General features: G+C 36.3%; 1 protein-coding gene across 1 annotated transcript in view; it reads right to left on the bottom strand.

Annotated features, from left to right (window-relative positions):
- The window catches only part of LOC104411452 (neurobeachin-like), a 104,381-nt gene that overhangs the window by 29,394 nt on the left and 59,901 nt on the right, over nt 1-15,086 (bottom strand).

The raw sequence follows: 15,086 nt of genomic DNA on the forward strand, positions 1-15,086 counted from the left end.
GCTTTCAGGCTTCACAGGTTTGAAATGAAATCTTAGCAATTTCAATACATTCTTCAAGACGTAGATCTACTTTCAGAATAAAGCTGGAGTAATTTGATTAGGAGTAGAATACAGCCCATATGCAGAGATGCTTTCACTACTCAAACAGTTCATAAAATATATAAATATTTAAAATATTTTCTTTAAAATGCTGGTAAAAGATTGCCGCTTGTAAAAGAAATACTGTTAAAAAACATGCCCTGTTTTTCAGACAGATACTATTTTATTTGACCTTGTAAAATTGAGAATAAAGCTTTCACAGAAAACTAAACTGGCAGATTTTGAAATGCACTGTGCATTATGCACCTATATATTTACTGTACCTTGCACTACTGACCCTTAATACTTTTCTTGTGAGCTTTATGAATTTTTCATTTGCTACCACGTAAGAAACATGAAAAAGCACCAGAAACATCACTGTCTGGGTAAATGACATTATTTCTTTCAGACGTAACATGGTAAAAAGCACAATAAATACTTCATGGTAAAGAAGAATCCTTTTAATCTGTATATTTTGTAATTCCTACAAGCCAATCTGTGTTTTCCTCTGCTTCACCGGATAGATGTAAGAACAGATGTTAGAGAGAGATTTCCTCACAGGTCACTAATATCTACCACTCTTGATGCCCTAGATTGACAGGTATATGATAGAATACCACAAACAAACATTTTCCAAAAAAGAAACTTAATGCAAAGTCCAGTCAAGCAGATGAAGGACTTTCAATGGGTTGTAGCTTTAATGCATTTGATGCTGTAATTATCCCAGTACAGGTGAGTTCTTGTTTGCTGACTAATTCAGAGTGAACTTCACAGTCCAAGGCAGAGCGTTTCTTGGGATCTGGTAAGCATCTTGGGTTTTATTAACATTATTTAATGATAAATTAATTTAAAATCATAGAATAATTTTATCCAAAATCAACATGTATGTATATAGCAGCTATCTATGTGTACCATATAAATAGTATCTCTTTACACACATTGTAGACACCTTCACTCATGTAGACACTTTTTATACAGGAACATAAAATTCACATCATGTCAAATCGAAAGTAGTATTTTCTATTTCATTCAGTACTCAAGACTCATCTGCCTGGTAGGCAGAAGGGAAAGAAATGATACCTGTTCATGAATTTAATTTTCAAAATGGCAAAGACTAATACTAACAGTATCAAGCACTGTGTGATACATGATTCCATGCAGATCTGTCAGTAATATTTTTAGAAAAGCAATTTCCATTTTTCTTTTTCAAATAATTAACAAGGTTAATTTAATTTTAATTTTTTTAAGAATTCTGTGTTGAAATAAGAGTGTGAATTATATTTGGCAGCAATACTGAACAGAACCCAGATATTCCTTTCCCACCCTTTATAGTGATCTCTTAAATGATACTCCTGTTTTCTCACAGGCACATTGAAATGAATTATTAATTTATTTTTTTTTTCAGTCCAGCCCAATTCTTATTTATACATTTAGTTTCATATTGTCCAGTTCTGGCAAATTCTAATAGTTTGCCTGTAAATTCTGCACATGTAAACTTTGCTGGCTTTGCCTCCCAGTTCAGATGGATTTATGATAGTAATAGAGGAAGAGTAAGAGAAGCAGAACACAAAAGCTTAAAATATAACTGTCAAAAGCTACTGTTACTTTACAGCTGAAAATATTCTGGCAAATACTCACTTATATACTTTACACACCCATCATTTTAAAACATTTAAATTAATGCCAAGTCATTCTGCATCCAGAACAAATGCAGAATCAAGACCTTGATATTCTGGGGAATACTGAATATTTTTGCTGGTTTGCACTCAACAAGACAACCATCTCCCCCCTACTGAATGGATAGCAATATTATCTTTCTCTTTCAAAAGTACCATTTGTAAAACTGATAACTCTTAGAAGCAAACGATGTTTCTTACAAAATACCTGTAATATTCAACTATGCACTGAGACTATAGACTGCAAACACCACAGCTGTGCACAGCTATAACTAGTATCCCTCTCTGGAGCTCATAACACTTAAAAATGGTGGAAAAACCTTGTCAAAATTTAACATAGAAGACAAACGTAAGCATAGGAAATGAAGCGACTGGCCCAAGGGTATTCGTAATGTGGTCTCCTATCAGATTACTTAACACAAAATAAAAAGCAGGTACAGAACAGATCTGCGAATAATAATAATGTAATACATTGATTTGCTTACAAGACAATTCTGGCTGTATCTGAACTTAATCTGAAAACTGGTAAATGTACACCAAATTCTTTTCTTGAATTGTAAATCATCAAAATTCAGATGTATTTACTGGCCTTAAAATTTTCATTCTAATTAATCAATTCCTTTTCTCCCATCAGATCCTGAGTATTGTGTGCAAAGTGCTACCCCACTCCCTGAGACACTCATTCTAGTCAATTTTACACAAGTTTTAATAAAATAAAGTTTATTTGTATTTCACCTTCAAAGGTCCTTCATGTAGAACCAATATAAGGTTGGAATTCAGCGACTGCCAGATTTAACACTTTTGGAACAGCAAAGTGGCAATTATATTAGTTTTTGCTTTCTTAATAAGGTGTTGCAGAAAAGCTATTTAGTGAGCTGATTTGAGATTCCCTACTGTTTTTAATACACATAAAAAGAGACTTGTATTCCAGACACTTCAGGGAGTATCTGTTAGGATCTGATCATGTATTGCAGAAAGATAAAATGGGTCTTAGCCTATTATCTGATAATCATAGGTCAGAACAAGGAAAGAAAACATATCTGCAAATTTGCTGGCAGTTCAAAGTTTAAAATTAGTTGATCTCACACATCCTGATTTATGCAATCCAGTAAAACACAACTTCATAGCACTTAATATTGGCCATTTAACAATTGCATAGATTTGTATTATACGTTTGCATATACTCTGGTCAAGAAAATAATATACCAAATCATCCAATCTTATGAATTAATACTCATCTTAGATACAATGAGCTATATCCTCAATGTATTGTGCGCAAAGGAAATAAATTATTGGTTTTTAATGTTTATGTTTAAAGGTAGACTGTACATTCACAAGGATACTGGGATGCTCCTCTGCAACCTGGAGGATCCGTCTTTAGTGTCAGTTTCCTGTGGAACGAAGAGTTCAATACATCTGGTTTGCTCATTATGCAGTCTATTGAAGTATTTGGGTTTTATTCCTTAACTCTGGTTGAAAGAAATACAAATCTGCCAATAAATAATTCAAGCAATGTTTCTCTAGGTGTACAAACTATTTTTAGTGGTCAAAGGCAATGACTCCAACAGCAAGCAGTGTAACTCAACAGAAGTAGAGTTGCAGAGCAAAAAAGTTGGTCCCAGAATAGACTACGATATTTTTTTATAGTTGGAAGGGACCTGCGATGATCATACAGTCTAACTTTGTGACTGCTGACCAAAATTTAATGCATGGTATAAGGGCATATTCCAAATGCCTCCTAAAAACCGCCAGGCTTGGGGCATCAACCACCTCCTCAGGAAGCCTGTTCCAGTGTTTGATCACGTTCTCGGTAAAGAAATGCTTCCTAATGTACAGTCTAAATCTCCACTGGTGCAGCGTTAAAACCATTCCTATGTGTCCTACCACTGGATACCAGAGAGAAGAGGAAGCCACCTTCCTCTTGAGGAACCCATGTTTAAACTGTGCCCACTGCAGGGTTTTCCCACCAGGTTGGCTCCAGTGTGGGCTGCCGACCTCCACAGCAGATGAGCACTGCTAGCTTCACTCCTGGAGCACACTGTTTCTGTGGCTTGTAAGCCAGTTCAGACACTCCAAAACTGCTCTGCAGCATGAATGAAAGCATGGTCAGCAGATACATTTCAGAAGCATAGACCTAATCTAAATGAAAATGCTAAAACTGACTCATCTGAAACATCATAGAAGTGAAGGTTTTGTTTCCTCTTTGACATAGCTTTGCAAAAAGGGTAAGCCATGAACCAGTTTATTTTTAACATACTTTTTATCTTAAAAAGTTTTTTTAAAAATGCAGAAGATATTCACGGTCCATTTAATTTACAAACTCCTTTTGCTGAGAGAGATGCCTGGTGACAACACAAAAAACATGAAAGCACAAGCACTTTTACTTGGAATTACAGAGGCAAGAAAGGAATTCCTAACAACAGACTGCATTGCTGATAGTAAAACAATGGTTTTATTCTTACGTGAAGTGGCCTTGTTTTATTCATCTTCACTGATTTCTACCGTAATCAGTTAAACTTTCTAAAAAAAGTATGATCTGATCTTCTCTATGGTTTTATTACTTTTTTTTAATATAGTAACTCTGTTTACTACTAATTCCCACAATCCTGGTGTGTTTTGTTCCTCTTGTGAACTACATTCAGGTTTTTCTACAATCCATTTTCCCCTGCGCATGGGGGCTGTGTCCAATGAAGAGTGAAAATCTGTAGGCATTTGAGAAATATGCACCATAGCAGTAGTCATCCAGCTCTGCTTTCCTGAAAGTTTATTTCATTTTTGCATCCACGTGAACACAGGAATCCGTTATATGCTTCCTCGCCCATGCAACCAGCATGCTCAACAGCCTCCAAGCACTGTCTTCAGAGCAAACATGATTGACAGCCTTTTGGTGGGTAGCATAAGCAGCTTGAAATGTTACTGTTTTGTACAAGTAGTGTGAGATACTGCTTTTTTATTTGCATCTACAGCTGCTAAGCAGCATCAATATCTTCAGGATTTTTTATAAGTTAGGTTAAGAGTATTAATTTCCACTTTATTATTGTGTTTGGAGTAAAGAAGTGCTGTAGTTTAAATACAAGCAATGACTCAACTAGTCTGGAGGCTTCGATACAGTCAGTTATTTAATCAGGATACTCAAGGGACTGAAAGATGGGCACATTTCTCCACAGGTCACTAATTTATTAATTTAACAATGGAGTAGGGGCAACCTTAAGCTCCTTCCGCTCACAGGAGGTATCTCATTGGATCCAATGTGCAATTAAATAGCTGCCTAGCAGAAGACCGATAGCTCAGAGCTGACCTTCAGCCTCATCCCAGAGTCAGCCCACCCCTGAATTTCTTCATTCCCCTGTGAAAGGAAATAGGACTACGAAAGGAATGAGAATGTGAAAGGCAAGATCTCATGTTCTCTTTACAGGCATGAGTCACATCGGTGACCTTATTTGTCCCAGGGAGCATTGCCTTTTAGCTTTCACATTTACCTCATTCAGCTACTAATTGTGATACCTAATTCTTCCCTGTTTCACCTTCATAGTTCTCCCATTCTTGCCCCTGGCAGTCCAATATGCCTTTCATGATGCAAAACAATTTTAAACACTCTACCAGCTTAAGCAAGCATGTGGTTAATACACTCCAAATGGAAAATAAATTCAATACATCTCACAAGCAGCAACAGAGAAAGTAAAGCAAAAATACCATAAAGACGGATATCCTGCAGCCAGGGCAGGTTTAGCTGAGAGTGTTCTTTACCCTTTCATACATAGTCTCATTTGCAAAGATCCTGTGTGCCTGAGCACAAATACCTCCTCTCTAGCAGCCCAGTCCCCCGAAAATCATGGAAAGCTTCCTTACATGGAAAAGGGCTGATGTCAAGGAGTGAAATCCTCTCCTTCATTCCCCTCCAGAACAGAAGAGAATAGAAAAAGCTCAGTTGGAAGGGACTTACAATGATCATCCAATCCTACAGCCTGACCACTTCAGGGCTGACCAAAAGTTAAAGCGTGTTATTAAGGTCATTGTCCCAATGCCTCTTAAACACTGACAAAATTGGTGCATCAGCCACCTGTTCCAGTGTTTGACCACCCTCTCGGTAAAGAATTGCTTCCTCATGTCTAGTCTAAACCTCTCCCAGCACGGCTTTGAACCATTCCCACACGTCCTACCACTGGATACCAGAGAGAGGAGACAAGACCTCTCTCTCTCCGCTTCTCCTCTTTAGGAAGTTGTGGAGAGCAATGAGATCACCTCTCATATAAAAAAACATTTTATTATTCTTATTTCATGTCACTGTTTTCTTCACCTGAACTATTGTATTTTTAATGTTCATATTAGTAATAATTCCTGTCCCATACAGATTGGTAACATTTAGCGAAACTCGTGTGTGCACTGATGTCATGCCAAACGAAATCATCGCTCTGTCATCATTCTCCTATATCTGTATTAAGTTTATAAAAGAAAATGTTTATTTCTTTGATCAGTAAGTTAGTGAATACAACACATTAGTAAATATTTTACTGCTAAGTTACTTTTGTGAGAGATGTAATAGCATGATACAATAATTCATTGTATTTATATGTAACTTCATTGTATCAATATGTAACTTTATGCCATAAATAGTTAAGGTTTTGAAAAACCTGGGCAATTACATTTTATTTGTACACGGCTGATAATTTCCCTGTAATAATTTTCGTATTGTTACATAATGGACAACCTCAGAAACTATTCCTCTCAAACTGACAAGTAATTTTATTTTTTCTGAAAGTATTTTAGATGTTGGGTTTTGATGATAAATATTTAAGGGGGCTGACTGAAATAATTTCTCATCACCGAAACTCTACCTATATAATGAAACACTTCCATAGGCTTTTTTTGTTATTCATGCACAAACACTTATTGTTACATTCAAAAGGCTACATGGAGAAAAGCTCTATGTGATTTGTTGGGTTAGAGGCCAGTCTAGATGATCTTTGCCATCTGGTGTTTAGGTCTATACAACAAGCTTGTCTTTGACATCTTGATTCTGCAAAGCAAATTATTAAAATGTACACCTGTAACATAGAATTTCCCTGTTGATACTAGTCCTTCGTATTACTCCCTTACATGATGGTAATCAGAGCATCACAACATGAAGAATTGCAGATGTGTTCTAGGTAGCATTTGCAAAACAAACCAAACAACTTCCATTGCCTCAATGTGCCTCCTGTTGTATAAATCATGTCATTAAGAGGGAGTACTTACTCTTAGCTCTTAGCAAGATATTGCTCAGAACATCATCTATTCTGGCTAAACTGTTTCTTTCTTCCTGAGCTCGTGTCACCAGTTTCAACAAGTTCGAAGACATATAAGCCTTTGTTGTTACCGAAACTCCTCTTGAAGCTATTCTTACCTGCATCTTTCAGAGTTTTTCTTTTTTTTTTTTTTTTTTATTCTACCATTACAGCCTTAGGTTTGTCATATTTGTCATACCTCTTCTTGATACTACTACTCAGGACTTTTGCTCTTAAACGAAGCATTCCTTTCCTCTCTCTTGTGTCATTCTTTAACTAATTTATTTTTCTCTTTTGAATATAAAATACAAGGCAGGATGCTCAAATCTTAATTTATGCTTTTAGATCTCTGGGATGGAATTTTACTTTTTTAAACAGAGCAAACTTATGACACAAATATTCTTTTCTGAAAAGGTCCCTTGGATTCCAAGCATATTATCTCCAACAGTGAAAAGTTATTTCAAGGTTTATTCTAAAGCAGAGATAAATAAGTTACATTTCTGGGAGTAAGGACTAAAAAAAAAAATCCTCTGAATTTCTAAATGTAGCTTCTCTTTTGACTGGAATCACTACAGATTTTCAAAGTCTACAAAAAAGGAAGTGAAGGAATAAAAAAATTCTATTAAAACTGTCATTAGCATCCCTTAGTTGGCAGTCACTAAAATTTACAGACATTTAAAAAAACCCACTGCTGCTGTCTAGGATACTATAATTGTTTCCACATGTGAAAAGCAGAGAGTAACAGCCAGAAAGTGTGAAGTTCCAGTTGTGCTAGGCTAAAAATTGTCGGTAGTATTTTTCAAAACACCATCCACTGCATTTAGAAACCTGCTAAATTATACAAGTCAGGAGTACTTAAAGTCTTTTCTTTTGTTTACAAATGCCTAACTAGATTATATTATACAGTATCTCAACTAATTCAGTAATGAAAAAGGAAGTCCCCAAAGTCAAGACAAAAAAATCTCAAAAAACTCTGGGAAGGCTGCAAACATAATTTCTCTGCATTAACAACTATGCCAAGATCTCCCTCTTCCTGTGGTAATTCCTTCACTTCCTTTATAAGGCTCCCAAGGACTGCCTTCCTAACCTTTTCCCTTCCTCCTCTCTGTGTCCAGTTCCAAATGCCCTTTCTGTTCTATTTCCCTCTTCTTGGCTCACCTGGCTTCTCATGCTCCCATTGCACCTTGGCCTCTCTCCCTCCCTCCCTCAAGAAGACAGGTGGTGTGCAAATCCCCATCTTCGCATGCAATTCTATTTCCCCTGCTTCATCCTTCATTTTTTATTTCAGACACGGTCACCCTGACCTGTTTGGTTAAACACTACAGCACATGCAGGGCTTTATTCTGGGCAAAAAAATTAAGGTAGTTTTAATTTTCCTATTATTTATAAGGAATTAAAAAAAACACCTCACACATCACTGGTCCATCACCATTTATACTAACCAGAATGTTGAGCTGAAAACAGAAGCTAGTTATTCTGTGGCAATGAAGACAGTGTTATTATTATACCTTTATATTCCTACAACAATAAAGCTCCAGATATTTTGCAGAAGTAAAAATGGTGCAAAACAGAGAAGGTACTTCTAAAAAATCTTGTTACTTTTCCTCTCCACTGAGGCAGAGGAAAGAAGAAACTTCTGTTCCTGAAGATCTCCTGAGGAAAAAGACATGGAGCAATCTCTGGTCTGGACAAAACAGCAAAACGAGCATCCCTGTGCTTATTCCATGGCCAGGTCTGGAAAGCATAAGCAGCCAACCTCACCTCCATTCACAGCCCTGAACAGGCCAATGTATCAAGCAGAAAAAGCAGTGGTATTTTTGAGGAAACTGTGGGAGTGACTATTTCTGAAAGACCCCCAACTTTCAAGCTGGATGACCAAATGACTTGTGACTTCTGCTAGCTAAGAAAGATCACAGAAGAAAAAGCCTGGCTTTGCTTGTACCCTCTGAGCTGCCAGAAGAAAAGGAAAAATAATCAGGATGAAAATAAAATACAAGTACCCCAGACTTGTGAAGTGCTTTGGGGGAGTAATTGGGAGTGAAGCCAAGAAAGTAGCATTGGGGTACTTCTCATGGTTTTCAGGGAGGTTGATGTCAACTTAACAGTGCACTGACTCTTACATATAAAGAAATTTTATTCCATGATGTTAGAAGGAAGAATTTGTTAGGGACCACATCAGGTTTACTACTACTTATTAGCTCCCCTGGCCTTTGATTTTGTTTAAGACACCATATATGTTTTTAATTGTCATTTTTAGGAGCACAAAGGCTTCTAAGTGTAGGCATCCTATCCATAAAAATGCAACAGTAATATCAGCAGGAGGCTTCACTGAAACTTTGAAACTTCATCCACTCTTTTCTAATTAATTTTTCTTTTTCTTTGTGACTAAGAGCTTTAACAGTGCATGCTTGCAGCTGGTTTTAACTATGCTTTTTATTTTAAAAGCTAAATTGTGAGCTTTACAAATTCACAGTTAAACTTTTTAAAATCAACAATAAATGTATGTAAAGTTTCTGCATGATAAGCTTATTTTGGGAGGGAATGATTTTTAAAGAACAAAAATCCTTAAATTCCCCCACTTCATTCATTATTCTTCTGCCCATAAACTGAATTTACGCCATTTTTAAGGAAAATGTCTCAAGTTATTTCCTTACTCTTCTTCCACTTCTGTTATACTTCCCTCCTAAATACCATTTTTTTTCTTTCTGTCTTAGGTAATGCTCATACATTTGCCTTGTATGCTATAAAACTACTACACATTTATACATTTTGTGTAACATTCTGACAATTTTTTCAATATAAGAAATAAAAAAGGGAATGTGAATATTTAGGACTGTGACTTGGTGTAATTTACTTGCACCTGAAAAGCTCCAAAGAGCTAAACTGACTGACAAAATTTCCACCTATAATGTAGCAATTTAAAAACCAGTAATTTCTACATTAAGCATTAATTTATCAAAAAATAAAAACTTATCAATATAATCCTGAATTAAAACAAAAACAATGCAGTGACTTAGGATGGAAGTTAATGTAATCACAAGAGGAATAGACTGATGCAATTACTGACAACATAGTTGCGTTTATATTACACTTACAGCTATCACGATAACAGAACACAGCAGAATAAAAGATACAGGTGAAAAAGTCCCATAGTGTACATTCTTCCTAACAATGCGTTTTTACTGTGTTTGCCCATTCTAGATTGAAATGAACCATTTAATGAGGCTTTTACAGTCTCTCTTTCAAGACTGTACAGTCAAATTCCAGCCTACAGACCTTAGGAAACTTCTGCTGCCATTAAACCTGAGCTTTCCTTCCTAAAGTTGATCCCGTAACTGCTAGTTAATCTGGCACCAGACCAAGTAATATCCCTGTCTCAGCTGGCATGAGCCACCCTCCATATTCCTGCCTTTCTGCTACATGTTCCCTTTCACTCAGTTATTTTCTGTCAAGCTCTTCAAATCCTCTTCATAAGTCAGTCTTCTCTATCCTCTCATCACTAGGATGCTCTTCACTGAACTCTCTCAAATCTTTCTGGTAAACCAGCATAGAGAATAATGGACCATGCTCATGAGGAAGTTCAACCAAAACATGACAGGAAGGGGGTCCATTAGTGACTGTTCATAACCTGTGGCAATTTGGCCAGTAGTTGACAAGAATTCAGATGATCATAAGCAGGCAGTCTTTTGAACTACTGGGACATTGACATGTTTTGATGCAGAAGTAGACAAATGAAGGCATAGGATCAAGTCTATAGAATATCATTGTCTTGCAAAATAAACATTATTATTAGCTCAAATAACAAGTAATCTTTACTTCCAGAAGGATAACTTACATGTTTTGGAAAGCCATTACACAGAACATAGTCAACATATTTATTTCTATTTATTTTACTGTCAAGAACTTCCCCTGTAGGAAAATACAAAAAAAAAAAAAAAAAAAGGAGGAAAACAGGGGAGCAAACAATAGAACAGGCATTCTGAAAGCTTGCAGTAATAAAAGAGGAAAGGGTACTTAATCATTAAAGAATGCATTTTAGCTGTGACTTCTTTTCCTCTGGTTTATTATTGAAATAAAACATGACCACTGAAGGCGTTTTGTTAATGCTTGGAAAGCAGAACAGACTCAGTAAACAAAAGTATCTAGCATGCATAGTTTGTTCTTGATATAAAGCTATTTAAAATTAAAAGTGTGACTTCATGTTCTACTGCTGCTTTGTCAAAAAGAAAGCAAAACTCCTAAGTAAAAATCATTCCATGTTAATGAATAAAAACAATTAAGTTAAGAATGTGGTAATATAGCATTAGTGGCTTTCTTTTTTATCTGAATGGGAAGTAAATGCTGGCTTATCTCTTTGCTCTCAGCTTTATCTTTCTATCATAAATCATCTGCCTTGCTCCCACCTCAAGAAGGTTCACTGAGATTTATCAAGCACATACTTTTTGCTACAAATTGTGGTTATGATGAGGCTCCAACCATCTGCCAACCTTCAATTTATCCACTGCAGGACACAAGAACTATCTCAGAGAACAGGCAAACCTTCAAAACTAACAGCTGAAAAAAGGACTGACAGGGAAGTAGGTAAAACATACATACTGAAAGGTGTCACATATAGTATTCATGAAGCTTCAGTGTGTATTAGAATTTCAGTTTTGGGAACAGGTTATGCTGTTATGTTTAAAATAAATGTGCTCAGTTATTTTCAGGGTTTAGCTTATAAAGAAATAATTCTGTTTGGATTATTTCCCAGAACACATTCTTCAAAACTTCACTTTATTCTTGACATAAATTGAAAACAATAATATAGATATACTGTATACAGGCTTCAAAATGGCATTAAAGAGGCACATTATCAATATGTTTAAAACATTTAGAAAGCTCAGCTTTGCATCTCTCTAAGTGAATGACTAGATACTTAAACTGAGTAATATCTGTTCCAATAAACTGCTGTGTGTGAAATGTTTTGAATAATAGTTAATTTATGCTGAGGTAATGACAGTGTAATATAACTGAAATCTGTGCTAATAGGAAAAAAGAAGCCCCTTCCAGCTATTTCTGTTACAATCAGCTGCAGTAATTCTCACCCCATATCTCTCTCTGTCTCTCACGTAAAATATTACTTTAAGTGTATGTTAAAATCCTTGCTGCTAATTTTAAAAATCAATAATTGGTACCTGTCATCCATATGGAGATAAACAAAATAACCAGACAATAAAGAAGAAATTTTCATGTACAAGACCTGTATTTTATGCATTTCTGCAATAAAAGAGAGCAATTGTGGTTAATGATGTTCTTTTTATATCAGCAAAACATTGAACTCAGTTTGGGTAAAACTACAGGATGTTCTGCAAAAAATGCATATGAAATTTCTAATGTAGATGAGAACTGGTCAAGCAATTCATTTCAAATAATACTGAAAGTAGGTTGAGACATTTTCCTGGGCTATGAGTCATTTACAAACTCGCCCTAGTACTCTTTTTGATGTATTAATTATCTTAAATAGTTACTAAATAGCATGGTCAAACTCTCATCAGCTAAATAAGTTACAGACAGTCTTCAGTTTGAATGCTCAGTGTATAACTGGTCATGTGCATTGAGTGGCAGTGCTTAGCTCTGTCTGGATGCTAAGCTTTTTAATCACAAGTACAATGAATAATAAATCAATCCCAAACCTCATATGCATTTTGGAACAAAAACCCACCTGTATGCCACAATTTGATTTACTTCCAGAAACTGTGTATTTTCTTGGCTATGAAAAGATTCTTAAGTCCTATAAACATGTAATGCCATGATCCAGGAATGGTCATGAACTCAGATCAGCACAGAGTCACTAAAATGCTGATCATCTCTAATACATTCATTAACTGGAAGTATCATGATCAATCATTAATCTAAGTGTAAAGTGTTTTAAGCAATGATAGAAGGATGTTTTTAATTTGGAATCCTATAGGACAGATTATGATTTCTGACTCCTTGTCATAAATGGCTTGTGTTACTTTAGGGTAGGTACTCCCAAGAAGTTACTTCATGGTAAAATTGGATGAACAGTTCAAATGTTTCAGTTACTCTGCAGAAAACAACTTCTGGAACCCCTTTCCCCTGAACAAGAAACAAGAAAAAGAGCACACAATTGGGCAATTACTGTGTGGTAACTGACCTGATGCAATTTACACTAATTCCTTATTGAATATTCTGATTTAAGGTGTCTCCTCCTGTATTCAGTGTCTTTTTCAGGAATCTTTACCTACAGAACTAAGTATCTTCTACCCTCAAAAAATTCATGTGTTTTTCTCACTGATCTACAGAGAGTTATCGTAACAAATTGACAGCAAGTAAAAACTCTTCCTTTCCTATTTATAGAAGAGGATACTGAGCTCCAAAACTCACGAGAAAGACATAAAAATTATTATATCCATGGATGCTCCCAGAGTGAAACATAAAAATATTTTAGTTTTCTGTTGATGATGGGACAAGGACAAGGACAAGGACAAGGACAAGGACAAGGGGTAATGGCTTTAAACTTAAACAGGGGAAGTTCAGGTTAGATATAAGGAAGAAGTTCTTCACAGTGAGGGTGGTGAGGCACTGGAATAGGTTGCCCAAGGAAGCTGTGAATGCTCCAACCCTGGAGGTGTTCAAGGCCAGGTTGGACAGAGCCTTGGGCGACATAGTTTAGTGTGTGGTGTCCCTGCTCATGGCAGGGGGGTTGGAACTAGATGATCTTAAGGTCCTTTCCAACCCTAACTATTCTATGATTTTATGTCTTAATGCACACCTAACAGACTCACGGGCCAAAAATACTACAATAATCAAGGTGGTTTTCCTCAAACCAATATAAATTGCGGGGGGGGAATCCCTGTTTTGTTTGTCTGGGAAACACAGTATTTGGGACTGAAGGTGGTGTAGACTTCTCAAAAAAATAAACAACAGTTGAAGCAAGTACATATTTCTTAGAGAAGAACTGAGGCCTTAGCATGTGAGAAAATAATTTCTATTTTGATGACAGCTTTTACTTGAATAACTGTACTTGCTATACAGATTCCTTCAATTAACTTTGAAAAAAGTGGATACTGATATGACTTACAGCTTCCTACTTACTTCACCACTGTCTGTACTCATGCCTAAGCAGGACTGCTCCTAGAAAGGAAGCACAAACCAATCCCTTGTATGGAGGCAATTAAGCACAACTGAACATGTAAGTGGCCAGTGCTGTGGGTACAATTCAATCAAGCAGATCCACAGGGGTGGTTTTGACATTCTTGTCACATCAAAGAAATGGCGCCCAGAAGAAAAAGATCTAACAAGTTAAAAATGAAATCAGACTAAATAAGAATAACTCCAAGCAAAAACAAGAACAAGCACATGGTTGCAAGGATTGGAGTTACCTTGAAAGCATTCTATAGAGCTATTAAAATAGTGTGTTAATTTTTTCCTCATAAATTTGCCAGGTTCAGCCACCAGGGAAAGGCTTGCATTTCAGCTCCCTTTGTTAAAGATATATGTATCTTGCTGAGTCTTGACAGCCCTATCATGTCAACCCTCTGTAGTAGCAAAGAGTGTTTCAGCAAGGAGGGGGGAAAAAAGGAAAGGAGAAAAAAAGAGAAATGAAAACTGATGCGATCTACTCTGCTTCCTGTGGGCATATTTCACTATAGCGGATCCAGAGGGATGCTTTGTTATTCCTGTCAGATCAAAGAAAGAGATAACAGAAGAAAATATAAGAGGAAAAATAAACCCCAGAAATGAGGGTAGCTGAAAAGCACTGCAAGACTACTGCATCATTATGACTTCTCAAATTATTTAAATACGCTAAATATCTAGTCACCACCAAAGAAATAAATATTGCATAGGCCATATGCTCTGTTAGCTGCCAGCAAAACTGCCCTACTAGGATTAGTTTACAGGCACAGCAACTGCCTGTCGAGCACGAGCAGTTTTAATCATTTTTCAATTTGCTGTGTGAGTTGCAAGTATGCTCAGGTATTTTGACAGGTGGCTGCTTGGAACAAACATCTGAGTCCAGTACCTTCACACTGCTTTACTTTCCTGTGCACTTGCAATTCCTGCT

The sequence above is a fragment of the Nestor notabilis genome, unplaced genomic scaffold, assembly GCF_000696875.1.
Source record: "Nestor notabilis isolate BGI_N333 unplaced genomic scaffold, ASM69687v1 scaffold10129, whole genome shotgun sequence".
Classification (NCBI taxonomy): Eukaryota; Metazoa; Chordata; class Aves; order Psittaciformes; family Psittacidae; genus Nestor; species Nestor notabilis.